The following is a 27,261-nucleotide window of genomic DNA, read 5'->3' as shown; positions in this document are numbered from 1 at the left end:
GAAGCAGACCCCCTATTACGTGGGTGCATCAAGCCTTTTCCGATGTTGGATTCTCGGCACAGGCAATCAAATGGTGATCGATGGCTACTTAGCCGTTTGGCTAAGCATTGAAGAAGAACCTCCACTGAATTCACATCAGTGACCTAATGGGGAATTCTATCATCCATCATTCCCGAGAGTATTTTATATATTCTATTACCCTAACAATTTTTGTTCAAAGATCCTAATTCTCCTAGGAGATAAAATGGTTATTGAACAAAGAAACACCATCTGGAGAATCTGATGTTACCAGCAGGATCATGTTAACAACAAACACTTCTTCTTTTCAAACAATTTGGGTAATACCTGATGTTTCCAGCTTTCAGAGGATACTGGATTATTATTTACATACCCAACAAAATATTAATGGTAAATTACAGACATGCTGACCTAAGATTTTTTTATGCCCATTGGTATTACATTTCTGTTCCTCATCTCACATTATTAAAATTAAACTTATGGTAAAGAATTATGGAGCAAGGGACAAGGGCTAGCAGATTTATTTTTATGTGCTTCAAAGAAGGATATCTAGATGTCTCCAGCCTCATGAGTTTAGATACCCATGGCACAATGGGCATAAGAATTTAGGTGGGGTAGGAATAATGCTAATACTTCCACATTAACTTTGAGATTTACAGTAGAAGCTCAGAGTTATGGACACCTGTGTTATGAAACGACCACTTAACCACATACCTTGTTTGGAACCAGAAGTATGCAATCAGACAATAGCAGAGACCAATTTTTTTTTAAAAGCAAATACTGTATAGTGCTATGTTAAACTTAAACTACTAAAAATAAAGGTGGTTTTTTTTTAAAGATTTGACAAGGTAAGGGAACTGTTTTTGTGCTTGTTTCGTTTAAATTAAGATGGTTAAAACCAGCATTTTTCTTCTGCATAGTAAAGTTTCAAATCTGTATTAAGTCAATGTTCAATTGTAAACTTTTGAAAGAACAACCATAATGTTTTGTTCAGATTTTAGAGTTATGAACAACCTCCATTTCTGAGGTTTTACTGTATTTGAAATATTACTCTGAGTAAGATTTGGGGGTGATGGTGGATATACAGGTGAATATGAGTTTCCAGTGTGATGCTGTGGCCTAAAAAGCTAATGAAATTGAGGTGGATAGAAATCAATGACTTTTAAAAAGAAAATAAAAAAAATCTGGTTTTTTTTTATTTAAATAGATTTTTTCCTCAGAAAGCATTTTATCAAAAAAGTCCAATCTAAAGATAGTTTCAATTAAGATACACTATAGCTCAAAGATATCTCATCATGGATTATAAATTCTCATTCTATAGTATGAGACAATATATTCATGTAATGTTTAAGAAAAATTTTGTAAATGAGCTCCAATAGTTCATGGATTAGGGATCCAGTCTTATGGGGTCCAGGGGCTTCTGTATAGATTATTTAGGTTAATCTTTCTATCTACCCAATGGGACTCAGTGCTCAGTCTAGAAGATACCATCAGAGATGCATAGTTCTGCAGTTCTCAAACTGTGGATTTGTGTCTCCAGAGATAACATGCTTGTTAACAGCAAAAAAATGTTTTAAATAAATAAATAAATAATATATAGAGGTGAGAAATAACAGACCTCAACCCTATTGTCCCTCTGCAAATTTGTGTACACAGAGTCAATCCCTTTCCTCTCTCTAAAAGTGCAAAGTTGAAAAAAGTTCAATGAATAGAATGAGGGCAGAATAGATTTGGACAAGGAGAAGAAGTCTGGAGATAAATGTGAAAAGGGAGGGACAGGCAGTAGAAACAAAAGTGAAACTGAACAGCATATTCCAGAAGTCTTGAGGTCTTTCTGAGTGTAGCCTTCGTTGATTTGAGACCTACCATATCATTCTCTCACTAGAAGGGAAAACCTATTATGGCAGCATGCCATAAAAGAGACCCAGTTTGCGAATATTTTAATGAAGTTCCTCTACCTGTGGGTGAGACCGCCATGCATACAAAAGGCAAACAGTGCAACAAAGAAATGCAAGGCTTGGTTGTCCAAATGAAACAACATCATGAGAAGTTTTCCTTCTCAGGAGGAAGCTGCATTGAAGATGATGTGTGTTTGGGACCTGAAAAAGCAGGAAAGCTTGTTTTTCTTTTCCAGATTATGAACACACAGGAACACACAGGAAAATGAAGGTGAAGACGACTGAGTTAGGTGCAGAAGCCAATATTTTAAGTTTTTCATATTGATCTGGCTGATCTAGTCAATTTAATTTTTGTGGGTTTTTTTAAACGTTTCATTTAACTATTTTGGTTAAAAACAATTTTAACAAAAACAAACCTGATCTTAAAAAACTTGAATGTTTAACTAAATTCTAAAATTGTTTTGTTGAAATGTTATAAGTTTGCTGTTGAAGAAAAAGATCCAGAATACATAACATTGTTTTAGTTAAATAAAACAATTTAAATGTCTATCTGATGGTGATCTCCTCCTAATACAGCATGGCAAGAAAATCTTCCAAATATTAATGATTAACCTGTTGAATTGAAGATAGTTCACCTCTCACTTCGTAAATATCTGCTTCAATTACCTTTGGTAAATGAAATAACCAAACAATCATTCATTTTCTGATATAGCTGTAAAACTAGTCTGAAAAGTTTTCAAAATAAATCACTTAAAAATGTACAGTGTGTACTTCTAAAAATGAAACCTACATCTATCTCTGAGTTGTGAAGAATATGTATTAAGATTATAAGAACCAACAAGAATGCACTTTTATGTAGAAATCCATGATTAAATCGAGTCTTCCTGACTAGTGATTTAAATCATGATTTAAATCAATTTGATTTAAATCAAATCCACCCTGAATGCATAAACAGGGGAATTTCAAATATAAACATAAAGGTTATTCTGCCTCTGCATTTTAGCACTGGTGTGTCTGCTGCTGGAACATTGTTGAGGTCTGGTGCCTCTCACAATTTGAGAAGGATGTTAATAAACTGAAGCGGTTTTAGCTTAGTAAAGAAAAGGTTAAGTGATGTGATCACAGTCTATATGTATTTATATGGGGAATAAATATTTAATAATGGGCTCTTCAATCTGGCAGAGAAAAGTGTAACACGATCCAGTGGCTGAAAATTAAAGATATACAAATTCGGACTGGAAATAAGGCATACATTTTTTTTCAGGTGAGGATAATTGACAATTAGAACAATTTACCAATGGTTGTGGTGGACTCTCCATCACTGATGTATTGTATTTTAAATAGAAATTGAAAGTTTTTATAAACGCTGTTCACTAGGAATTAGTTTGGGGAAGTTCTATGGCCTCTTACTCTCGAGGTCAGACTAAATGATCAGAGTGGTTCCTTCTGGACTCGGAATCTATGAATCTATAGGCCTTTTTTCCTACTTTGGGTCACTCATCTGGCACTTGTGTCTTCTCTGTCCAGCTATACATTCATTCATACTGTCAATTTAAGTGTCTTCTCCTCTTCATCTACAGCTGTCTACAACAGACTTATCATCACTATTGGGAAATGTTGTTTTGAAATTCTGAAACAAGGACAGAGAATACTGAAGGATTCCCAATAGCATAGGATGATAGTCACATAGCATGGAGCATCTCTAAACACTCAGGATCCTTTATAGATCTATTATTGCATGTTTACAAAAATGATTGATGCACTTACAAAATAAATAAATTCTTGTGCATGTGGAGGAAAAAAAGAGAGCTGCTTTGTTCATTATGCCTGCATGTATCCAGAGACTCAGTAGTAAGCAGACATACCTTCAAGTGCTCTTTCTTATTAACATAATGCAACCCATTACAATTCCTTAAACATTTTAATTTTTTGAATACATGCCAGTTGACTAAAATATTCATGGCTACGGTTAGCACAATTAGGGATGTTTACAACATCATTCAATGTTAATTGTAGTAGTGTGGTAAACTAGTGCCCCAATTAGCCAGGCCTCTGCATACATGATTATAGCATGTCTGATCAAGGTCCAATATCCTGATCCCGATATTACTTCAACATCAGTAATTGTTGGGAAAATGGGAATATATATTACTTTGATTTTCCACAGTATGTGTGTGTTTGTGTTAACTGCTTCACAGCTGGGCTTCTACCCCAGTTCTTCTGATGCTGCAATTCTATTGATTTTTTTCCCCCCATTGAAGCTAGTGAAATGTTGATCCTACGTGTGGATGCACTTTGCTTTATGATTAGTGTCTGTGTGTGCGCGCGCGCGCGTGCACGTATGCATATGGAGGAGAGAAAATATGTATTTAATATACATAGAGACTATGTATGATATTGATAAAGTCTATGTACCCATGGGTTCATTAACAGCCTCAGGAAGAATCTGCTAGTGCTATGGCTTGAAAGGGGAAGACTCTCAATGAAACCTCTTCAACAAAGCCTGTTGCCTTGGAGATCACCTGCAACTGTAAGTGGGTATGATACAGTATTTAAGGCCATAATGGATGGAATTGCCATTGTTTTTTCATAATTTACATCCTATCATGTGCCTGGCCCAAAAAAGCAGAAGAATAGCAAATACATTTTTCCCAATATTTCCAAATATTTCATGAATATGGAATGAGTCTATATATCCCAACAGCTCTTGATAGTCTTTTGTTTGATCTTTGCTCTAGCATCACAATTACAGAATTTTTTGTGGAGGCTTCTCTATTTTAGATCACACAAACTTCTCTATTTTAGATCACACAGCCAACATTTTTTCCCTACAAAAAAGCTACTGATCTCCAGGGAATGCTGTATAGTATAAAGGTGCTTTAGAGTCACGTGGCTTTGTCTGAACTAAATCAGGTTTTTGGCAATCCAGTGATGACTTAGGGCATGACCACACCGGCAGATGTAGAGCGCTTTGAGTTAAACCCGCCTTTGGAAAGCACAGTAGGGAAAGCGTTACAGTCTGTCCACTCTGACAGGAACAAGGGGTCCTGTCCCAAAGCCCCATGATGCATTGGTTCACATCCCAGCAATCCCTGTGCTTCTGTCCACATTTGGCATCATCTTTCAACGTTTTTTGTACTGCATGCTCTGTCTTCCCTTTTGGTCTGTAGGAATGGAGCCTGAACTGCTGAGGAGTATGCTGACGAGTCTCGCCAGCATGTCACGTTTGGCAGTCGAGTTATTCCTTATGATCCAAAGTAACAGTGAGGGCTCCAATAGACTCAAGTAACGTATATGACCTGAGTTTGCTTGTGGCAATCACAGACATGCTCACCACCGTGGAACGCCACATTTGGGCTCAGGAAACAAGCACTGAGTAATGGGATCACATCGTCATGCAAGTCTGAGGATGATGAGCAGTGGCTGCAGAATTTTTGGATGAGAAAAGCCACTTTTGTGGGACTTTGTGAGGAGCTTGCCTCACCCTGCGGTTCAAGGACACGAGATTGAGAGCTGCCCTGACAGTGGAAAAGCAGGTGGCTATTGCAGTCTGGAAGCTGACAACTCCAGACAACTACTGATTGGTTGCTAACCAGTTTGGAGTGGGGAAGTCGACTGTTGGAATTGTGTTGATGCAAGTTTGCAGAGCCATTAATCACATCCTGTTCAGAAGAACTGTAACTCCGGGCAACATGCATGACCTTGTAGATGGCTTTGCACAAATAGGTTTCCCTAACTGCAGAGGGGCGATAGTTGGCGCACATATTCCAATTCTGGCACCAGCCCACCAAGCCTCAGAGTACGTTAATCAGACGGGGTATTTCTCTATGGCTCTCCAAGCGCTTGTGCATCACCGTGGGCTTTTCATTGACATTAATGCAGGCTGGTCCGCACGCATCTTTCGGAACACTGGCCTGTTCAGGAAGCTGCAAGCCGGGACTTTTTTCCCAGACCAGAAGATCACCATAGGGGAAGTCAATATGCCATTGTGATCCTTGGAGACCCTGCTTGCCCTTTAATGCCATGGCTCATGAAACCCTACACAGGGAACCTTGACAGCAGCAAGGATCCGTTCAACAACAGGCTGAGCTGGTGCAGAATGACTGTGGAGTGTGCTTTTGGCTGTTTAAAGGGCCCCTGGTGCTCTCTGTATATGAAGCTGGACCTGGCCGATGACAGCATCCCTGTGGTTATATCTGTGTGCTGTACCCTTCATAACATTTGTGAAGGGAAGGGTGAACAATTCACTCAAGCATGGAACTTAGAAGTTCAACACCTGGAGGCTGAATCTGAACAGCCAGAGAGCAGGGCTATTAGAGGGCCCAGCGTGGGGCTGCAAGGATTACGGATGCCTTGAGGGAGCAATTTAGGCTGAAATCCACCAGTAATGAAGTGCAGTGGTTCCAATGTTAGTAGGAATCTGTGTTTGCTATGACTTGCAGTGCCTGTTTCTTTCCTTGGTTAAGGTATCTTTTACTTTGTGCAAGAATGTTTTTAAAGCCAAAAAATCAATGTGTTGAAAAGAAAAAAAACTGCTTGAAAAACAGAAAGGGCAAGGGCCTGGGGTGGGGAATGGTACAATCACAGATTTGCATATGTCCTGTTATCATACTCAGCCTTCTTGTCTGGAGTGCTGTGCAATGAGTGCTACACTTCAGGATGGCTATACTGCATGGTGATGGGTGTTGAGTGCAGAGGGTAAGGGTTGTAGTTTTCAGGGCTCGGTGGTGAAGCTACAGGTGTTGGAAGCAGCTGGTGGCGGTAAGAACCAGGATGTTGGGGAAAGTGGGTTGAAGGTGACATGGGGGCACAAGGAAAAGAGTTTTGGGACAAGGGCTGCAGGTGGGGGTGGGTACAGTAGTGTTCCGCCTGCATGACTACGAGTGCCTGGATCAAGTCCGCTTGGCGCTCCATTATGCTTATCAGCCGATCTGTGCTTTGCTGACAGCACCACGCTTTTGTGTTGGCACTCCTCATTCTGCTGGCTGATTCTCCTTTCGCTGTCCCGCCACTCCTGCACTTTTTGATTTTCATTACTGGAATGCTGCGTTACTTCATACAACATGTCTTTCTTGCTTTTACGTGGCCTCTTTCTGATTCTTTGGAGTCTTTCGGCCGGTGATAACACGGATGGCTGAGATCTCAAGGTTGCATCTGTAAAGGCAAAATGCAACACTTAACAGAGGCAGCATTGTTCACACGAGACAGAGCAATGATTCCCCCATACTTAAGGGCAAGCATAGTCTACACAATAGCATAATTTGCCCATCCCAAAGCAAGCACACATAGAGCCCCAAAATGGTGAGTAAGCACAGGGTCAAGCGCAACTGATTGTTTCACGGCTGTATTGTCCTCTGGGTTTCGGTGCCTTGGGGAGAGCCAATGGTGGCAGGGGGCCCCTATACTGAATACTGTCCCCACATTTTCCACAGGAGTTCATCCTGGAAGATATCTCGCTGCTGAGGGTGACCTGGGAAGCAAGGGAGGGTCTTCTACTGCAATGCGGCTTTCGCTCTGGCCCATATGCAGCTTGCCTGTGTGCAGCAATGATCCCCCCCCGCCCCTCATGGCACAACGGCGTGGACAAGTTAGCCTTATTGGGACAAGGAACACTGTGGCTCTCTTGAGAAACCTGCACAAGCGCATTGCCCAAGTTCTGGATGAGACCTTTGAAGAGATCACTGAGGCCGATTATCACAATGTGAGAGAGCACATCAACGCCCTATTCCGTATCTAGGCATGCATGCAGCCCTAACCCTCCTCACCCCAAGAGCCTGCACTGAATAACTTCCTTCCCAAAATAAAAGCCACTTACCCGTAACCTCCTCTGGTGTTTGTCCTTCCCCAGGCACCAGCCACCGTGACTGGCTACCTTCCTCCTGGCTTGAGAACAGCTCCTGGCTGCACACATCTAGGGATTCTGGAGTGTCTTCCTCCACCTCAGCACTCTCGGTCCCGCTTTGCTCCTCCTCCTCCTCCTGCCTTGTTGAACTGGGATCTGAAGTGTCCATGGTGGTCCTCAGAGTGGAGGTGGGGTCGGCCCCAAGTATTGTGTCCAGCTCTTTGTAGAAACGGCAGGTTGCAGGGGCACTACTGGAGCATCTGTTTGCCTTGCGGGCTTTGTGGTGGACATTTTGCAGCTCCTTCGCTATAATCCTGCACTGCAGTGCATCCCGGTCATGACCCCTTTCCATCATGTCCCTTGATATCTGCCCGAAAGTATTGTAATTCCTACCGCTGGAGCACAGCTGGGACTGGACAGCTTCCTCCCCCCAAACACTGCTGAGGTCCAGCACCTCACCATTGCTCCATACTGGGGATCGCATGGAGGCGTGGTCACCTGGAAAGATTCGCTGAGAGCACTCCACACCTGGCTGAGCAAACAGGAAGGGGATTTTCAAAATTCCCAGAGAATTTAAAGGGCGCATCTGCTGGTTGGTCACCTGAGGGCAGGGCAGTAGAGTTCAAAGTGATGAGCAGAGTGGCTAGCACAGGCATTGCGGGACACTTCTGGAAGCCGATCAGAGCGCGCTATAGGACCAGGGCGTCCACACTGGCGTCGAGGTGCTCCAGCAGTGGCGCAGCAAATGTTATTCCACTTACCGAGGTGGAGTACCAGCACCGCTGTAGCCATGGAGTCAGAGCGCTCTACGTTCCTTACCAGTGTGGACAAGTAGTGAGCTAGCGCGCCCGGGGCTCCTTTATCGCACTGTAACTCGCAAGTGTAGCCAAGCCCATACATATATCTTTTGTAGATGTTTCATGAGAAACTCTATTTTAGCATAAAGAAAGGAGACGGGCACATATAGTAAAATATATTTTTAGTGGTGCATCATAACATCTGCTCAATTAAGAATCTGACACATAAATGTGTCATGCCAGAGTTGTCCCAGTAAATGACTGAGACTCACAATGTAAAGTAAAATACATGAACGCAATTTTTGTCTTTTTCATAGAGTTGGTGGTGGGGAGATATGGTTATTGTCCTCAGCTATGATCCACTTATCCAAGTGCAGTGGGGATCAGAACATTTTCTTCTTTATACAACTATACCTAACCTTATTTGAGTTGACCCTGAATAAAGCTTTACAAGTAAAATCAAACTGTCGGATGGCAAGGAACTAATTCCTTTACTTCCAGAACTACCCTACATCTGCCATGCTGTCATTTTCCTCTACTGACTTTGTATTTAAATCATACTTGGCAGTCTAAGCTTATCTAAGGTTTGATTCTACCATGCTGGGCATAACTGGTACATACAACACAACAGCAGGAGCCTTCCCTGTGGTACATTCTGTAGTACAGCATTGGCTCTCTACCTTAGTTATACTGTGTTCAGCAGCAATCAAGAAGACTTTTCATGCTAAGTGAAGTTTGTAAAATGTGTGGGTAAGCACTGGAAAAAACTAAAATTCCTCCAAAATTTTGATAAAATAAAAAGAGAATTTCAGTGGAATCTGGTTAAAATATTTGTGACGTATTATTTCCCCAACTGCTACAACTACCCAGAGGCGAACTCCTTTTCAGATTTCCCAATTATTTTCTCTATTTATGGAGGTGGAAAAAAACCCCAAACAAACTGCTAAGATTGTACCACATATCAAATTGTCAGTTTGAAGCTGAGGCAGATTAAAGAACAATCTGCGTTGTACAGAGTCCTCTATCTGTAAGGCATCGAAAAGAACAGCAGAACTATGTGAAGTTCCTTCCCCACTGCTGATTTTAGGTAAAGGCATTTAAATGATATGTCATTTTTCATGTTTTACTAATGTATAGGTGAAATGATAATGAATTGAACCTCATAAAACCAACCCTAGGAAATCAATGCAAAAATAATATGTGCCAATATGCTTTTTTGTCAATTATTTCCTTGGAGCCAAAATGCTGCTGCAAGAACTAACTGTGTAGAGTGTTATAATTATAACATTCAAAAACCAGTTGGAGAACACTTCAATCTCTCTGGTCACTCGATCACAGACCTAAGAGTGGCTATACTCAACAAAAAAGCTTCAAAAACAGACTCCAAGGAGAGACTGCTGAATTGGAATTAATTTGCAAACTGGATACAATTAACTTAGGCTTGAATAGAGACTGGGAATGGATGAGTCATTACACAAAGTAAAACTATTTCCCCATGGTATTTCTCCCCCCCACCCCACCCCCCACTGTTCCTCTGATATTCTTGTTAACTGCTGGAATTAGCCTACCTGCTTGTCACCATGGAAGGTTTTCCTCCTTTCCCCCCCCTGCTGTGGGTGATGGCTTATCTTAAGTGATCACTCTCCTTACAGTTTCAGAGTAGCAGCCCTGTTAGTCTGTATTCGCAAAAAGAAAAGGAGTACTTGTGGCACCTTAGAGACTAACAAATTTATTAGAGCATAAGCTTTCGTGAGCTACAGCTCACTTCATCGGATGCATTTGGTGGAAAAAACAGAGGAGAGATTTATATACACACACACAGAGAACCCATTGTTTCATGTTCTCTGTGTGTGTGTATATAAATCTCTCCTCTGTTTTTTCCACCAAATGCATCCGATGAAGTGAGCTGTAGCTCACGAAAGCTTATGCTCTAATAAATTTGTTAGTCTCTAAGGTGCCACAAGTACTCCTTTTCTTTCTCCTTACAGTGTGTATGATAAACCCATTGTTTCATGTTCTCTGTGTGTGTGTATATAAATCTCTCCTCTGTTTTTTCCACCAAATGCATCCGATGAAGTGAGCTGTAGCTCACGAAAGCTTATGCTCTAATAAATTTGTTAGTCTCTAAGGTGCCACGTGTAGAGTGTGTGTGTGTGTGTGTGTGTGTGTGGGTGGGTGGGTGGGTGGAGTGGTGGGGGGGGGAGGCTAAGCTGAAATGAAAGTAAATTAGTTTGCTGTATGTTTTCATACAACCTTCCAGGAGACAAAATTGAGTCACTGTCTTTTAGGGGGAGAGAGTAGTCTGTTGGAATAGAAGACAGAGTTAAGATTCCTGATTTCTGTTCCTGGTTCAGCCGCAGCCTTGCAGTGGGATTTCAAAGAAGTGACTTGAACCTTGTGTGCCTCAGTTTCCCATCTGTCCAGGGGGGATGATAATAGTAATCTACCTGAAATAGATTGTGGTCTAATTAGTGTTTGTAAAACACGCCTACATGAACTATGCTATGCAAATGCAAAGTATCAAGTCCTGGGGGGAAACACATCCCTATTCACTCATTAATAGACATCAGTGGCAAAAATATTATCTACTGTATTCCCATGCACAAAGAACATTCTTAGCTGTCAGGGAAAAGGGATGTAGACTACAGAATAGTTGTACTGAGCTTTACTGTGAGAGTAAGAGAAAGATCTATGGGCAATCAACTAGGAACAGCTCATGCCAGAAGAGCTGCAATTACTTACTAAATGTGTCCTGCTTATCCTAAAGAGATGGATTAGCTATCTAGCCATTTGAAATACCATCACTACTCCATGGTAGATAGGAATTAAAACTGCCTGCTCATTTATTTAAAGGTGCCTAAGAAGATAAGCACCTGTGTGTCTGTGCAATAGTCTAGGAAGCTGGACAGATTGGACTCTTGACATACTATATTGAAGTCACTTAAAAATAATTGTATCAAATTGAAGTGTTATGGTAAATGAATATATATTGCCATAACAGTTAATATTATTGTCCTAAAATAGTTACATTAAAATTATTACGTATACATAAATGTAAAATATGATGGAACCTAATGTGAATATACAGTATAATTGTAGAGTGTATCTATGTTCTGTGTGTGCTCAACTGCATAAAGGAAGAGATACACTTCCAAATTCTCTCCTGGCCTAACTCTGTTAAAATCCATGGAGCTATGTCAGCAGAGAATTTTGTCCACAATGTATGTTGGGAGGGGATACCAGGTTGGATACAGATGTATTTCAGGCATAAGATTGGTATTAATGTAGCATTACAACTGAGAAAAATCAAAGCTCTACGAAAGTTAGGAAATACATAGGTAAGGTTCAAAGCTCATCCTTATCTTTATCGACAGGTGCTAACTTCATTTTTCTGGGTGGGATGCTCCACCCCGGCTTTGCCCCGGTGCCTGGCCCCTGCTCTGCCCCTTCCCCTGCGGCTCCGCCTTGCTCTAACCTCTTCCGTTATGGTGCTTCATTGCTGTATCTGTGTTCCCTGCAAAGCAAATATTGCATGAGAAAGTTGACTTGTTGCACAGGTTAATATTGGTTCATTGCGATAAACTCTTTCAGATATATGTGCTTTAGACCCTTACATAGTTCCATGACAGCTCACCTCTTTTGTCGCTGCATAAGGGTATCCTGCCGTTCGGTGAACCAATGAATGAGGGAGAGAGAAATGGAAGGGTGGAAGGGTGCTGCCTTCATGTTTTTCTCTGCTTGAATGAAGGAAGCCCAGCTGCTTTTAGACAGCAAGACGAAGAGAACCAGATTACATACTGAGAATAATTAGGAGGCTATGGCTCTCGTTTAATTGTTTCAATGCATTATTCAAACTATTGCACAGGAACTGCTGTGCCCTACTGCCCTCTGGTTCCTGTGAATGCAAAATGTCCTGATTTAAAAATCACCAGGGCCAGACAACCAGAGGAAAAATGTGGGAAAAATTCCTAAGAGCAAATTTACTCTGCCTTATTTCCCCCCATCTTTCTGGTTGATCCAAAAGCTTCCCATTTGGAACATCAAACACCCTGAGATCATCTATAAAACAAGTCATGTGCCTCATCTCCTTTCTCCCCAGGTGGCTTTGGGAGCCACCACTTTAGCCTTCTTCCCTAAGACTTGAAATTCAGGGCTCTTTAGAATGTGCAGGCACCATCTCCTCTGGGTGGGGAGGGAGAGAGCAATAGAGAGAAGGGACACTTGGATTGTGGCACTGTGAGTGTGAGGGAGAAGATGAGTACGCATGTTGCGCACTCACAAACAGAAATAATCCAAATGAAGAGTTGGTAACCATGGCACACTGAGGCATGTTCTGCATAAATGTAAAATACCAGCTGCTTAGGACCATATGCAGGCTATATTTAACCACTGCTGCAGTGGCAAGTGAGTTGGGAGTTAACTCTTCCAAAGGCAGTGAGCCCTGCACTTTTAATAGTTGCTAATGTTCCCCTAGCCTGAGTGCCGTGTAGTTTATCATTTCAGCAACACAGTGATGTGAATATGTGCAGGGAAAAAGCATTGATGTACCTGATCACAAAATTGATTCAGTGCTCAGATGTCCTGCTTTTTCCCTAATGCTTCAACAAATGGAGTGGTAATTTTGAAAAATTAAAGTGCAAAATAGAGCTGATTAGGTGGTATAATAATGGCATACAGTTCTCTTCCTCCTATTCCCACTTCTGTTTCTCATTAAACAATAATAAAAATTTGCACTTTCAGTCTGAGTGACTTTCCTTCCAAATTAAGGAAATCTACCAAGAAAAAAAAATGATAAATTTCCAGGTGGGGGAGAGACCAGATGTAAGTTACTCTGTAAGAGGTACCATGACTGACTTGTAACACTCCCTTTCCACCTCATAGTTTAAGGTGCAGTACACACAAAACAGGTATGTATATATGAAAAGCCTTATGATGTGGTATACATCAAGCTCCCATCTTCCTGACAGGCTTCCTTTAAGATTTTCTGCAGTAGGGCTAGATCCATGCTGGCCATTAAGCCCTATTCAGCCTCATAGATGCCTCACCTGCAAGAAATAGAACCCCTTGGATCCACTCACCCTGAGACTGGAGAACAATATTATCCTATTAGGATCATGCTGCAGCTATATCTGCTGCCATATACCTAGTGCTCTACAAATCCATCAAAGGCGTGCAGATCACAATCCTTATAGAAAAGATTCCTATCGTAAGGCCCTGTTTTCAGTTACTTATAACTTTGCCTAATTTTAACCACTGGAGCTGAAATGGTCCGTGCCAGGTGTTAGCTTGGGGTTGATTTTATTTCAGTCAAAATTACTCATCTGTTTGTCAGAATGAGGCTAGTGGGAAATCTGTTATTTTGCCCTTGATAAAAAGTCCTTGCCATTGTTTCATTGAGAGGCTTTAGTGACCCCAGGCTTTGGAGCAGGGATTTGAAATCTGGCAGTAAGGTCACCGTGTTGTCAGGGATATGCCTCTTTACCATGGGTGATGACCGACCCAAATTTGGCCAAGTTACGAGCCTCTGAAATTCTGTTTACAAATGCTCAGTAGAGACTTGTTAGAGTTTGACAACTAAATTCTCTAATTTCACCTTCACTAAACAAGCTCCGTCCCCACTCTCCTCCACCATGCTCTCTGATCTGTATATGCACCATCACCTCTGAAAAATGAGCGTGCTCCATCTTGGAGCTGGAGAGGCAGAAGAGGACTTCCTCTGCAATTGTTCCACCTGTTATTTGGAGGCTGCAGTGGCTCTGGGTGCCAAAACTGAGAACAGAGATACTCACTCTCTCCTGTGGTTTCAATGTCTCCTGTTCTGCCCAGGCAGCAAGGAAGAAGGAACCACATGTGAGCAGGCTGGAGCAACTCGGCCTGAGGTGTTAGTGAGGGAAGTAACATGCAGAAGGGAGCAGGATGAGGAGCCCAAGGAGGCTGGATTGGAAGTGGGATGAGGTCCAGATGGAAGTACATAGGCTGAGAGGGGTCAGACTTGAAAGGAGGGGGCAAAAGGATCTGTGACCACTGACCTCTGCCACTTGAGCTAATAGCATAACTGACATTAGTAGCAGGATGCTATGCTCTGTGAGCCATCCACTACAGGCAGATAAGGACCCATTTTCTGTGGATTTTCCACAGTATTATCAGTATTCCCCCCACGTGCTGCAAATACCTTTAACACACTGGAAATACTTATAATGCCACCATAATGTCAATTACATTCTAATGGCAAATGTCAACATTTTAATGGTATCGGCTGTAGGCTGAATAGTTTCCATTTGTTCAACAAAGGACATTTGCAGCTATATCTGTATCGCAAAAAGGAAGCAAGTTGTGTTTCTACAGGTTAGATACAGAAATATGGTTCAAGGTTTAAAATAAGCCCAGGTGCACATCGCAGCATGTCGATATCAGGCCCCTCAGTCTGGTCGACTGGTACTACCCACTTGGTATTAATCTGCAAGCTACATCCCTTATAGTGCTCCAGGCTCTAATGTGAAGTTGTAGTCACACAGTGTTTTCCTGTTTAAGTGGACCCTGCTCACTCTCAGTGCATTAGAAAGCATGCCAGCAGACAATTGCTATCTTGAACTCTTGTATTAAATTAAAACTGGGCTAATATTAAGGTTCCCTGTTTACGTTTAATTGCACATTAGCTTTGCAAAAAAAGAATCAAACACACTTCAAGGGAAAACAATTGCTTAACTTTGCTCCCTCTCTGAGCTACAGGCATGCATCTAATTAAACGGAAGCAATTTGGGTTAAAATGAGACTAAGGAGACTAGCAAAAACAACAAGGAAATAGTAGGGCAATAGGAGAGATGCACAGAGGTACCATTAATCCAAATGTTACAGATGCACCCACTACACTGAGCACAAGAGAAATCTCTCTGATTGTACTTCAGCATTCATGATTCTTCAATAGAAGCACTGAGAGACAATAGGGACAATAAAATCCGACAGCCCTCCTCAGGGAGGCCAAACCTGAGTGGTGTTTTGACCCCCCTAGGCATCAGGTCACTAACAATATTGCTCACTCAGTTTTGGCCCCACTGCCCTCTTGTCACAACAAAGAGCTGGCAGGGTCAAACCTGAGCAGGCAGCATGGTGGTCAACACTGCTCCTCCACACCATTGTCAATGGTACGTAATACATAGGAACTCTGGCAGAGGAAGGGATAGAATCCAATTGGTTAGAGCAGTATTCATCTATCTTGACCCTAAGTCCCCCACCTCATTCATTATACACATTCCAATGTCTTTTAACAAATGAGGTCTGTAGAAACCGCACAACACCCTCATTGACCGACCATACAACCCCAATAACTCCCCAACTACCTTCCTTTCTGTGCACTGAATGAGGCGGGTCCTGTGGAAAGAATAGTAGTTGATCATATAATTAAAGATTGTATCATTATGCATATATACAAGGAGGCCAAATCAAGGTTCCAAAGGCAACTGAAATTCTCCCATTTTCTAGCCTCTGAGTACCTGTATTTGCAAGCTTACCATTACTTTAATGTAGTTTGTATGTAATTTTCTAGTATTTTTTTTAAAAAAAGGCAAACTGGAAAAACAAATTCCACCATGTGGCATCATCCTGACACCCATATGGTTCATCATCAAAGACAGCCCTAGAGCTGACCGAAAAGCAGAATTTCTATTCCACAGAAAATGTCAAGGTTTCAAAAGAAAAAAATCATCCCACTTTTGGGGCAAAAAGTAAAAATCTTGAAATTTTTCATGGGACAGAAATTAAAAAAAATACCAATTTTGGGACAACCAAAAGCAACACCCCTGCCCCCACCCCAGCTTGCAGACAAAAAGAAAATTGTTCATTCCAGGTGGGCTAATGGAGGCTGAATGCCCCATTACTCATCCTCCTGGCCTCTCCGGCAGGCTATGGGGCAGGCAGAAAGCTGGGAAGCTGAGCCTTTTACCTCCTCACAAGCCTTGTGGTGGGCGAGGCAGCCAGACAGGGGCAGAGAGGAGAAGGACAGCCAGGGCTCTCAGCCACCAGTAGCCAGCCTGGAATGCTCTTCTCAATTTCCTGATGAAAATTCTGATTTTGTGAAAACAGCTTTTGACATCAAAGAATCATTCTCAACCAGAGAAAATTCCCAACCAGCTCTGGTTAGAAGTTGAACTCTGGATCTGCCTCACAGACCTCTGCTCATTTGACATTTCTGATGGGAAGTGCCAACATTTTAAGGATAAATCCTGTAGCTCCAAACTAGCAACATATACATTTCTTTTCCAGTTTGCATTTTCTTCAATGATTCCATTATTCATAAAGGAATGACTGCCTCCCCTTATAGAAAAGCTCAATAGAATTTAGTAAGGTGTAAAATGATAGGGTTCTGCAGAAATTGGTGTTTAATGAAAAAGGAGGGGCGGGGAGAGAATATAGAGAATTTAATGAAGAATTTTATACTTCTATGATTTATAATTCTCTGTTAAATTATATAATCCTTGCCATTGAGTTCTATAACCTAGTTTACAAATTATATAAAAAAGTTACTGTCTATTAAATTCTGTATGACTTTTCCCATAAGGTTTATTAATATTTAAGCTTTTAAAAAGTATATAGATGTAAATATTACTCTAAAAGACTTAACTCCCTGGTCAGGTAAATTTAGACAGCTGCAGATATCATACATTTCTTTCAGGTGTCATTCCAAGTGGTTATTCTGTTAAGAGTAGGCTTGAATCAAAGCCCTAGACCCAATCTTTGGGTTATTTGAGGAATGGATCTGAGTTATGCACTTGAATCCCCTGAAGTCCTACCCCAAATCTGATTGTTGCTCAAAGAGCTATACAATTCTTCCAGTAGTTTGCAACCCCCATCTTTGGTGAAAAGAACTCAGCATGAGTCCTGGTATCATGAGTCATGTGGGAGATCCTTGCATCCAGTGTATCCCTTTGAAGGACTCAGGCCAGGTTAGAATCCACCCCCCTGAGAGTTGTAGTTATACTGACCTAACCCCACCATGCAGACAGGTGCTATGTCAATGGGCGAGTTTCTCCCATCAACATAGCTATCGCCTTTTGGGGAGGTGAATTAACTCTCCTGTCGGTGTAGGAGAGCACTAAAGCACTACAGCAGTGCAGCTGCACTGGCGCAGTTGCACCGCTGTAGCGCTGTACATGAAGACAAGCCTTCAGGGCCCCTTCAGTGGTAGTTCTCAACTGGCTGAAATCTTCTAACTCCTAGCCCACAGGTGAAGCAAGGTGCTTTGTATTATGGTGTAAGACAAAGGGACTGGTGTGAGCTGCAGTATGGAAGTGCCCACATCTATGGGGTTAAGTCCGCATCTCTAAAGAAAAACAAATGCTAACTCTTTCAGTCATTTTTATGAGTGAAATTAATATTTTTACTTGTCAGAAGATTAAATTTAAATAAAATGAATTCCCTGATCTTTATCAAAGTTTATTCATTTGTCCAAGTCACTTTATTCAAACTTGTTACATCAGAAAGTATCCCTCGGCTTTGTGTCACAGATCTGCAGCCAGAAATCTGATCTGTTTACAAGGCCAGATTTAACTCTGTAGAGAAAAAATCTCAGAGGAGCATAGACGCTTATATTAAAATCTTTCATTTTGTAAGGCTATTAACTTGTCATAAAAAACACTATTGCCAAACTGAATTTATTATTACAGGTCTTAGCCCAAGACCCTATTAATTTTCACTGAAATAAGCCTCTCCATTTTTGTTGCTGGAGAAAGACAAATTGTGTGTAGTGCTTTTTGTGTGCGTCAATTTCAGTCACTTTAACCTCTGAATAAAAAAAAGTTAGTTTTAGAAAATATAACTTTTCAGGAGGATGTCCTTATGAACACCTCGCCCCATTACGTATGTCAAATATAGTAAAAAGGGAATGGAAAGGGCTGTACTAGCAAGGTTAAGAAAGCAGCTACTTTTCACATAGGGATTCTGTGGAAGTGAGCCTGCCTGGGACTTGAAAACAGGTAAATAAAAATCAGATGGAATATTTGTTCCTCTAAAATTAGTTTGACTTGAATAGCCTGTAGCCACATCCTGTGCTGTTGCCAGAAACTTTCACACACTAAGCAAATTGGTAAATACCGTGCAAAATGTTGTGTATTTGTAACCGTGCCCCAGTGGGTCACAACTGAGGATGCCAAATTAAGGACAAACTGCTGAGAATAGGGCAAACACAATCCCAAACCGGTGGTTTTCTTTCATAAGATATACCAAACATCTACAAAAGTAAACTTCTGTTCCACCACACTGTGAAGTCAAAAAGCAATTTCCTTCGGCATTCAGTCTTTGTATCACCACCAAAAAACTGGATTCAGAGATGAGTGGTTCTTTACAACCAGTCTCATCAAATGAAAGGTTCTTCTGATCCCAAAGGACCAGCCACACCCAGGTCAGACATAACTTAGATTCCCCCAAAATCACACTGATGTCAAACCTTTAGTATCTAAAATCTAAAGGTTTATCATAAAGAAAGAAAGGAAAGAAAGAAAAGAAAAGAAAGAAGAAGAAAGAAGAAAAGAAAGAAAAAAGAAAGAAAGAAAGAAAGAAAGAAAGAAGAAAAGAAAGAAAGAAAGAAAAAGAAAGAAAGAAAGGTGAGAGTTAAAATTGGCTAAAGGAATCAAATACATACAATAATTGAAAAGTTCTTGATTCAGGATTGTAGCAGTGATGAAATAAACTGTTGGTTTAAGTCTCTGGTTGCATCCAAATTATTTAAAGGACCTCAGTCCATTGTTAGAATGCCCTGATTAGTATAGTCCAGTGGTTTGGGCAAGAAAGAGGCTGGAGCAAGATAGAGGCAAAATGAAGGGATTTCCAGAGCCATTTATATCCTCTGCCATGTGAAGGGAAACCCATTGTTTCAAACAAAAATCTCAGCACAGCTAGTGGAGAATCACAGACAGCATTTGGAGTCACATGGGCAAGTCATATGTTTGTGCCCAATTTCACTCAGTCATTGCAGGAATCCATTACCTATATTCCAGACAGCACATTTATCGGACAGTCCACTCAGTATAGATGGGAGTCTCCCATGGTCCATTGTGACTTAACTGTCTTTTTGATGTGCCACTAAATTTCAATAGTCCCTCCAAGATGTGCTGGCTAACTACTTCGTGGGCATTACCCGAGGAGCAAACATTTGAAATACAGGTATAGAGTAAATATTCATAATTTCAAATATAAAAATTATACATGCATACAGATAGCATAATCATAACCAGCAAATCATAATCTTTTCATAAATATTTTACATGCCACATTTTGTACAAGATTCATTGTAAATATATAATAGTGGTTCAACAATGATCTATATCATCATATTTTAATCAGATAATGCCACAGATTTGTACAGTTTTTTTTCATACTAATCATAGCCCCAGCATGTTTTTCCAGGTTAATAGATGTGATTGCAGAGTTAAAATGTAGAGTGACATTAAAGCAGCTAATAAAAGTAAAAGGTATTATTGGCTAGGGAGATGTTCTCAGTTAACGTTTGTAAGGAGGCAGAAAGTTGATGAATCGGACAGATACAGGGAAGCTGCTGTAGGTGGAAAGGGCTGCAGAGGAGAAGACACTTACATAAGGACCAGCAAGACTGCATAGAAAGGCAAGGAGAAGAGTGGTGCTAGATAAACAGAGGAAACAGAGAAGGGAGTAGAGAAATACAATGCCAGTGAGAGAAACTGGAGAAAGTTGAAGACTGTAAAAAGGAGGGCTGTTGTGAATTAGAACCTGGAATGGATGTGTCAAGGTTCCTTCCCCACTCTGATCTCTGCATGAAAACCTCCTAAGCTTACTTTTACCAGCTTAGGTAAAACTTCCCCAAGGTACAAACTATTTTACCCTTTGCCCTTGGACTTCCACTGCCACCACCAAACATCCGGGTTTATTTTTTGAGAAAGAATTGTTTGGAAACGTCTCTCCTCCCAAAATCCTCACCAAAACCTTGCACCCCCTGCCTGTGGAAGGCTTGATAAAAATCTTCACCAATTTGCATAGGTGACCACAGACCCAAACCCTTGGATCTTAAGAACAATGAAAAAAGCATTCAATTTCTTACAAGAAGAATTTTAATATAAGAAAAAGGTAAAAAGAATCACCTCTGTAAAATCAGGATGGTAAATACCTTACAGGGTAATTAGATTCAAAACATAGAGAATCCCTCTAGGCAAAACCTTAAGTTACAAGAAAGACACAAAGACAAGAAGATTCATTCTATTCAGCACAGACTAATTTCTCAGCCATTTAAAGAAATCATAATCTAATGCATATCTAGCTAGATTACTTACTAAGTTCTAAGACTCCATTCCTGTTCTGTCCCCTGCAAAAGCATCACACAGACAGACCCTTTGTTTCTGCCTCCCTCCAGCTTTGAAAGTATCTTGTCTCCTCATTGGTCATTGTGGTCAAGTGCCAGTGAAGTTATCCTATCTTCTTACCTCTTTACAGGTGAAAGGATTTTTCCTCTGGCCAGGAGGGATTTTAAAGGTGTTTACCCTTCCCTTTATTTTTATGACAAGGTGGTATTGATGGGAGGGGAGGGGGGCACAAGTAAGAGGAAACACTTATTGTGTTGAAGGAAGTGGTATTGATAATCCAACAGAGGTGATCCTTTTCCCTCTGAAGCTGTGTTCTGGCATAGTTTTAAACTTACCACTCCTGTTTATTGGCGTGAAAGGCATAATCAACAGAACAAGATGTTGCTATTAAAAATCCCATGGCATTTTGTTGGTAGAGAGAGAGTTAACCTCAGTGTTTTAGCCCAAATTCAACTTGGGTAACTTAATTTTGCCACCCTAAATTTTCCCATGTAGTTTCAGTTGTATATGGCATTCTTTATCATTCCGTGAAAACCTGTGTATTATTGCTGTGTGCTAGATATTTGCCATATTTCTCCCAAGAAGTGACTGCATTTCAGAGCTTGGTGAAGTGATCACTTTCTTTAATTGGGTTTATCAGTTTAAATTTGTAAATAACTTTGGGAACTTTAGGTTGAAATGACTATTAATGTAATATGATAGTATTGTCTTTGAAACTGTGAGCTTTGTCTATATGTTAGAGGGATGTCAGGAAACAGATGTAATAGATACCTACAATGTTTTTGGGTTGGATTGATTTATAGTTCAATTCTATGTACTGATTTATACATACAACATTTTTCTTCAGGAGGCAGAATGATCCAGTGGATAATGGGCTAGACACAGAGTCAGGACATGTGGTTTTTACTCCTGGCTCATCTTCTGTGTGACCTTGAGTATGTCATTTCAACTCTGTCCTTCAATTTCCCCAATTACAATTGAGACTAATGATACTTTTCTGGGTAATGCTAAATATTAATTATTAGGGCTGTCAAGCAATTAAAAATAATTGTGATTAATTGCACAATTAAAAAAATTAATCACGATTAATCATGCGATTAATCACACTGTTAAACTACAATAGAATACCATTTATTTAAATATTTTTGATATTTTCTACATTTTCAAATATATTATGTTCAGTTACAATACAGAATACAAAGTGCACAGTGCTCACTTTATTTTTATTACAAATATTTGTGCTGTAAAAAAACAAAAGAAATAGTTTTTTTCAATTCACCTCATACAAGTACTGTAATTCAACCTCTTTATCATGAAAGTTGAATTTACAAATGTACAAAATTAATTGCATTCAAAAATAAAACAATGTAAAACTTTAGAGCCTTCTTGTTTACAATGTCACCTGAAAGTGAGAACAGACGTTTGCATGGCACTGTTTTAGCTGGCGTTGCAAGATATTTATGTGCCAGATGTGATAAAGATTCATATGTCCCTTCATCTTCAACCATCATTTCAGAGGACATGCATCCATGCTGATGATGGGTTCTGCTCGATAATGATCCAAAGCAATGCAGACCAATGCATGTTCACTTTCATCTTCTGAGTCAGATGCCACCAGCAGAAGGTTGATTTTCTTTTTTGATGGTTCGGGTGCTGTAGTTTCTGCATTGGAATGTTGCTTTTTTAAGACTTCTGAAAGCATGTTCCACACCTCTTCCCTCTCAGATTTTGGAAGGTACCTCAGATTCTTAAACCTTGGGCTGAGTGTTGTTGCTATCTTTAGAAATCTCATATTGATACCTTCTTTGCGTTTTGTCATATCTGCAGTGAAAATGTTCTTAAAATGAACAACATATGCTGGGTCATCATCTGAGACTGCTATAACATGAAATACATGGCAGAATGCGGGTAAAACAGAGCAGGAGACATACTATTTTCCCCCAAGGAATTCAGTCAAAATTTAATTAACACATTATTTTTTTAACTAGTGTCGTCAGCATGGAAGCATCTCCTCTGGAATGGTGGCCGAAGCATGAAGTGGCATACAAATGTTTAGCATATCTGGCACGTAAATACCTTGCAATGCCGGCTACAAAAGTGCCATTCTAATGCCTGTTCTCACTTTCAGGTGACATAAATAAGAAGTTGGCAGCATTAGCTCCCGTAAATGTAAACAAACTTGTTTCTCTTAGCGATTGTCTGAATAAGAAGCAGGACTGAGTGGACTTGTAGGTGCTAACATTTTACATTGTTTTGGTTTTGAGTGCAGTTATATAATTAAAAAATCTAAATTTGTAATTGCACTTTCACGATAAAGAGATTGAACTACAATACTTGTATGAGGTAAATTAAATACTATTTTTTGTTTATCATTTTTATAGTGCAAATATTTGTAATAAAAAATAATATAAGTGAGCACTGTACAGTTGTTTTCTGTACTTCATTAGAAATCAATATATTTGAAAATGTAGAAAAACATCTAAAAATATTTAATAAATTTTAATTGGTATTCTATTGTTTTAACAGTGTGATTAGAACTGTGATGAATCGTGATTAATTTTTTTAATCACGATTAATTTTTTGAGTTAATCTCATGAGTTAACTGCAATTAATTGACAGTCTTATTAATTATTAATCATAATAGTTAATTTCTACAAAGTTTCCCCCACCAGGTTGTTCAGGGCATTGTGCTTGTAAATAACCATTTCTAAAAATACAGGAAAATATCATTTATCACTTCTGGAACGTTTTTGCATCCTGTTACAGGTATTAATGGGCATATATACATATATAGTTGATGGCGAAAAACTATGTTAAGGTTGCTTGGTGGTATGTCGTGCCCTTGTGGAATGTTGAATTGAGCAAAACTCAAACAGCTGAAAACCAGGAAATAAATTGTTAAGGTTGCCTAAGCAACCTTAACTCTGCCTTCTTTAGCAATGCCCCAGCACTCTCCATTAACATGAATTTACCTTTACTCTGCCAATCCCACAGTTGCTGAAATGTACAAGCTTTTTACATCGTTTCACTACCTATTCACTTTCACTCATAAGATTCCTTTTAACACTGTTAAGGACGGGAGAGGGAGGGAAGGCTGTCCATACCACCTTCCCTCTACTCTTTTTGCTGTAGCTCACGAAAGCTTATGCTCAAATAAATTTGTTAGTCTTTAAGGTGCCACAAGTACTCCTTTTCTTTTTACTCTTTTTGAGGAATGCCTCAATATGCACATACTCACACTGGTCCTTGATACTATAAGATTTGGGCAGTTCTAGATCTTGGCATATACTCAAGCACTCTGCCAAGTCCCCAGAAAGAATAGCACACATATACGCTTGAAGAATCAGTTCACAGCTTTTTACAACTCCCTTACTTTTTCACTTAACTGTCATAAAAACCTCTCAGATTCCGCCTCCCTACTGACAATATCCCATGTCATAAAATTCTTATGTCCAGCTACAGACATAACTTATGCACTTCTGCAGAGAAACAATGCATACTGCATCGTGAAGGTACACATGCATCTTTTCCCTTTCCTCACACAAATGAGGGTGTAAAGCATAGGTCTCTTCCGATGACAATCAAGCTCTGCCAACTATCTCAAAGTAGTCTTCCGATTTCACAAATACACTTCCATAAGCAGAGGGAACTGCTGCCTCCACCGTTCAGTATAGCTATCCCTTCAGTATAGCATCCGATGAAGTGAGCTGTAGCTCACGAAAGCTTATGCTCTAATAAATTTGTTAGTCTCTAAGGTGCCACAAGTACTCCTTTTCTTTTAACCACACTCAGTTTACCTGGCATGCATGCAGATCATAAATGCTTAGACTGCTCTCATATCCCTCCCTACTTGCTTCTGACAATACCCTTTGTAATAAAGCCCTGTGCTCTGCTAATTGTATAACATAGAGAATTCTGCACTGAAGTGATGAATACTGGATCTTGAAGCTACACACACGTTTCTTCCCTTTGCTCACACACTTTGGAGGGTGCAAGACATAGATTTCCTCGTATTATCATCATAGCTGTGTCACACATCTCAAAGTAATCCACATGTCTTTATAACCCAAACACACCTTTACCAAGCAGGCCCAACTACTGCCTCCACTATTTAGTGTAGGTACACCTAACACACTAATTGCACCTGGAGTATATCTAAATAATTCCCATTAATAGTGATAGGTGGAATCCTGTGGGTGAGAGTGAATAGGTTTCAGAGTAGCAGCCACGTTAGTCTGTATTCGCAAAAAGAAAAGGAATACTTGTGGCACCTTAGAGACTAACACATTTATTTGAGCATAAGCTTTCGTGAGCTACAGCTCACTTCATCGGATGCATTCAGTGTAAAATACAGTGGGGAGATTTATATACACATACAGAGAACATGAAACAATGAGTTTTATCATACACACTATAAGGAGAGTGATCACTTAAGATGAGCTATTACCAGCAGGAGTGGGGGGGAGAAAACCTTTTGTGGTGATAATCAAGGTGGGCCATTTCCAGCAGTTGACAAGAACATCTGAGGAACGGTGGGGGGGTGGGGAAATAACATGGGAAAATAGTTTTACTTTGTGTAATCATCCATCCAATCCCAGTCTCTGTTCAAGCCTAAATTAATTGTATCCAGTTTGCAAATTAATTCCAATTCAGCAGTCTCTCGTTGGAGTCTGTTTCTGAAGTTTTTTTGTTGAAGATAGCCACTCTTAGGTCTGTAATCAAGTGACCAGAGAGATTAAAGTGTTCTCCGACTGGTTTTTGAATGTTATAATTCTTGACGTCTGATTTGAGTCCATTTATTCTTTTACGTAGAGACTGTCCAGTTTGACCAATGTATATGGCAGAGGGGCATTGCTGGCACATGATGGCATATCACATTGATAGATGCGCAGGTGAACGAGCCTCTGATAGTGTGGCTGATGTGATTAGACCCTACGATGGTGTCCCCTGAATAGATATGTGGACAGAGTTGGCAACGGGCTTTGTTGCAAGGATAGGTTCCTGGGTTAGTGGTTCTGTTGTGTGGTGTGTGGTTGCTGGTGAGTATTTGCTTCAGGTTGGGGGGCTGTCTGTAAGCAAGGACTGGCCTGTCCCAAGATCTGTGAGAGTGATCGGTCGTCCTTCAGGCTAGGTTGTAGATCCTTGATGATGCGTTGGAAAGGTTTTAGTTGGGGACTGAAGGTGATGGCTAGTGGCGTTCTGTTATTTTCTTTGTTGGGCCTGTCCTGTAGTAGGTGACTTCTGGGTACTCTTCTGGCTCTGTCAATCTGTTTCTTCACTTCAGCAGGTGGGTATTGTAGTTGTAAGAATGCATGATAGAGATCTTGTAGCTGTTTGTCTCCGTCTGAGGAGTTGGAGCAAATGCGGTTGTATTGTAGAGCTTGGCTGTAGACAATGGATCGTGTGATGTGATCTGGGTGAAAGCTGGAGGCATGCAGGTAGGAATAACAGTCAGTGGGTTTCCGATATAGGGTGGTGTTTATGTGACCATCGCTTATTAGCACCGTAGTGTCCAGAAAGTGGATCTCTTGTGTGGACTGGTCCAGGCTGAGGTTGATAGTGGAATGGAAATTGTTGAAATCATGGTAGAATTCCTCAGGGGCTTCTTTTCCATGGGTCCAGATGATGAAGATGTCATCAATGTAGCACAAGTAGAGTAGGGGCATTAGGGGAGGAGAGCTGAGGAAGCATTGTTCTAAGTCAGCCATAAAAATGTTGGCATACCGTGGGGCCATGCGGGTACCCATCGCAGTGCCGCTGATTTGAAGGTATAAATAGGTTGTAAAAGGAGGTGAAGTGCTTGTGCATTTCAGCAACTGTGGGTTGGCAGAATAAAGGTGTGTGTGTGTTAATGGGGCTTATTGGAGCATTGCTGAAAGAGGACAGAGTTCAGGTTGCATGGGCAACCTCAACTCAGCATATCCAGATTTTCAGACGTTTGAGTGTGGCTCCTCAATCTACTTCAAAAGGATGACATACCTTATGACCACCAAGCAGCCATAACTCAACACTACATTACCAATTTTTTGCCATTGAATTTCCTAGGCTTTTTTGGCTAGGAAAAGAAACGTTGTTGGTCGGAGTTAGTAGTCATTTAGGCAGTTGCACATTGTTGTCCCAAAATTTGCATACCAACCAAGCCCTCCTCCTGCCATCCGTCATCTAGGGCCCCCCAAAACCAGCTCTGGCACATTTCCCCAGCCATGTCCCTGACCCATTTGCTGTGTTCCCCCTCCAACCTGGCCCCCTCCCCACTACTGTACCCAGGCCCCTCCACTGCAAGCGGGAAACATATATCCTTTAGTCCTCACTCCCTGGTTCATGTCTATTGCCATTACTCCACACACCCCCAGCCCAACTCACATGCAATGTCTGGACTAATG

General features: G+C 40.7%; 1 protein-coding gene across 1 annotated transcript in view; it reads left to right on the top strand.

Annotated features, from left to right (window-relative positions):
• Nucleotides 1–27,261, top strand: part of LRRC4C (leucine rich repeat containing 4C) — a 1,007,170-nt gene that overhangs the window by 153,475 nt on the left and 826,434 nt on the right. The gene's annotated exons all lie outside the window — the stretch shown is intronic.

The sequence above is a fragment of the Dermochelys coriacea genome, chromosome 6, assembly GCF_009764565.3.
Source record: "Dermochelys coriacea isolate rDerCor1 chromosome 6, rDerCor1.pri.v4, whole genome shotgun sequence".
NCBI classification, from domain to species: Eukaryota; Metazoa; Chordata; order Testudines; family Dermochelyidae; genus Dermochelys; species Dermochelys coriacea.
Note: the sequence above shows the minus strand (reverse complement) of the source record. Positions and strands in the feature narration are given on the sequence as shown.